Below are 3,151 nucleotides of genomic sequence, written 5' to 3'. Positions count from 1 at the left end.
CTCCTTTCTCTCTGTCTCTATCTCTCTCTTCCTTCCTTCCTTCCTTCCTTCCTTCCTTCCTTCCTTCCTTCCTTTCTTTCTTTCTTTCCTTCTTTCTTTCTTTCTTTCTCTCTTTCTTTCTTTCTTTCTTTCTTTCTTTCTTTCTTTCTTTCTTTCTTTCTTTCTTTCTTTCTCTCTTCCTTTCTTCCTTCCTCTCTATTCTTTCCTTCTTTCTCTCTTTCTTTCTCTCTCTTTCTTTCTTTCTTTCTTTCTTAATTTCTTTTAGAAAGCTAGTTTATTTTTAGACCTCTGTCACAAATTTCTAGCTGGTGCTGATGTCTACATGTCATACTCTCACCGGGTTAGCTGTGTATCCAGCAAGCAGTCTGGACATCAGCCAACCAGGCCAGCGAGGTGCACTGAGGTGTCTCTGCCTTGCTATTGGTCAGTTCTTCTTCCAGCTCATCTACCAGTGACCTTACCTTCTAAGTCCCAGATCGTGATGCTCGGCATGTGGCAGCACAGAGGCAATAGCTGTTGGGACTGAAGCACAGGACATTGATGATGTCTCCACCACCTAGTGGATAAAGGTTATTGCCTCCATTGATGTCCCACAAAACGGTCTGACCTGCCTGTGGAAGCACAGAGAACTGTCCGGAGAGGTAGTCACGGTGTTATAGCCAGTGTGGCCAGTGTGATTGGTCTTCATCTTACAGTTAGCCAAATTCCATACTTTGACCAGCTTGTTCCAGCTACACGAGACGATAGGGTTGCTGCTGTTGGGTGAAAGCTGGACACAGGACATCACTCAGAGTGACTCTCTTCCTGGACTGTGTATTTGTTGACACCAGAGTATTCCACAACTTGTTGATTTTGTCCCGGGATCCTCAGCCTTACCGGTTGTCAGAGGAGAGGGACACGCTCAGCTCAGCACATCCTTGTTATGCCCTACAAATCGTCTTGTGGAGGTGCTCGTTTTGAGATCCCATAGTCACAGGATTCCGTTCCAGGAGCCTGAGCAGGCAAACTGGCCATCTGAGGAGATGATCACATCACTGACACAGTGGAAGTGACGCCCGCAGAGCATGTTGCGGGATTCCGTAGTTGGTCTCATCCCTGGTCAGCTTTCCACATGATGATGGTCTTGTCTCGAGAGGCCGAGTATCCTGTCTGGGATCTGCGGGGTGGTGGCAATCGGAGTTACCCAGCCATTGTGGCCACTGAGGGTCCCACGGAGGGTCGTGTGTTTTGTCATGACAGGTGCGAGTCGTCGCAGCAATGAAGATGGCACAGGACAGTTCAGAGAGATGAGCTACTACGATTAAATCTTCCTTTCATCCCTTTAATTCAATTACTTAGTAGACATCATTAGTTTGACTTTTAGTGTTGTTTCAATTCCATCACTCTCTAATTCCCGTGGACAGGTTCTGCCCACAAACAGTTTCCCCTTTTACAAGCATGTTATATTATTATTTTTCTTTTTAGGAGAAGAGTTGCTTAGGAGCAAAACATTTTCATATTTTTCTTCTAGAGCATAGCTTATCTCATTCAGCATGAGACTTACTGGAAAAATGCTTGAGTACGCTTCATCACACTGAAATCTTTTTATTGCGTTTAGAAGAAGTACGTAAGTGAGATATTGGTATGATTTATCTTTGATGATGAGATAAACTGTCAGTTTTAAAGTTGTGCAGCACGATGACTATGATTATTCTCACTGGAAGTGTTATTTTTGTAATCACTTCAAGCGAATTAAATTAATAGCTATAGCCTATCTGGTGTTTCTTATCATTGTGGAAACTTGACCACATTTCCTAATTTCATTACAATTTATTCCTTCACTTGCAAATAACACAACATTTTAACGCACAGGGTGTTTTTGAGACTGAATAAGATGTGTGAGATAGTAAAGAAAGGAGGTAGACTAGGGCCCTTTATATATCATAAAGTGCATAGATATTAATTAGAATTTTTATTGGCATTGTCCTTTGATACTGAAAATTTTACTTACAGTGTTACTTTCATTTATGAACATATAGTATATAGTAAAAATTTTACAAGAAAAGAAAATGTGATTATCACTGTGTATCCAAATTAAATTTCAAATTTGAAGAGAAACAGAAGAGGAAGGTAGTAGAAGAGGAAGAGCAGGAGAGTGAAGGAAAAAGGAAGAAATGAGAAAGGAGGGGATGGGAGGGAAGAGGAGTATTGGGAGAATATGTTGTAGGGAGTAATTGCAATGTAGATAAATATTCCTAAAGATGATTAAAACTGGTCATTCAGTTGAGTAGAAAAACTTAACTTCCCAGAAGGAGTTTAAATTTCAATAAATTCTATCAGATTATTATTCACAAATTTAATTCAGAAATGAATTAATTGTACCCACAAAGGGCTGTTACTACGTGAAGTAAAATATTCTGTACCAGTGAGGTTGAGAATGACTTTTAAAATTCATTTACAATGAAAAATATATTCATGATTATCGTGTTGTAAAAGAATTATTCATTGAATTTATTACTCATTTGCTTGCTTTCTAAATTTTAAATAGACATTGTTATCAAAAACTACTTTACACAATAAGTTTGTGGTCATTTTCATCTGTTACATCTAGAAATACATTGGGGATTCCTTTAGGAGAAAATTTGATCAGGATATACTTTCCAGGTATGCATTTTATGTTCCCTATGAACTTACAGTTTTGTATTTTTTATTTGAATGCTTGAGTTTCCTCCTCCTCTTTCTTTGTCTTCTCCTTCTCTTCAACCACTCCTACTCCTTCATCTCCCCCACACATTCTCTTTCTCTCTCACACACCTTACTTTTCACATATACATACATGTTTGTGCATGTGCATGCAAGCAAATACATTAACTAAATTAGTTATATGCCACTTAAAGCAAAAATTTTCATTTGTTGAAGAATAATCCAGAACAAGCTTGGCATAGGAGCTCCTGACTGTCATGCAAAATATTCTGGAAACAGATTTAACCATTTGTGTTTCAACCCAACTTAATCAGAAAGTTCACAACATCCCATGTCAACTAGTAAACATCTAGAGGTGAAGCTTAATTCCTGGTATATAACCAGTACAGAAAATATAAAAATTAATATAGTGTTTCATATTGATCAGGGGAAAATGGTGATAGATTATTCAAAAAAAGGAGAGGAGAGG

At 38.6% G+C, this 3,151-nt stretch overlaps 1 pseudogene; it reads right to left on the bottom strand.

Moving 5' to 3' along the window:
• Positions 1 to 325: 325 nt before the first annotated feature.
• On the bottom strand, positions 326 to 1,234 carry LOC125363335 (annotated as a pseudogene).
• Positions 1,235 to 3,151: the final 1,917 nt, after the last annotated feature.

This window comes from Perognathus longimembris, chromosome 14 (assembly GCF_023159225.1).
Source record: "Perognathus longimembris pacificus isolate PPM17 chromosome 14, ASM2315922v1, whole genome shotgun sequence".
NCBI classification, from domain to species: Eukaryota; Metazoa; Chordata; class Mammalia; order Rodentia; family Heteromyidae; genus Perognathus; species Perognathus longimembris.
This window is presented reverse-complemented; position numbering and strand designations above follow the sequence as displayed.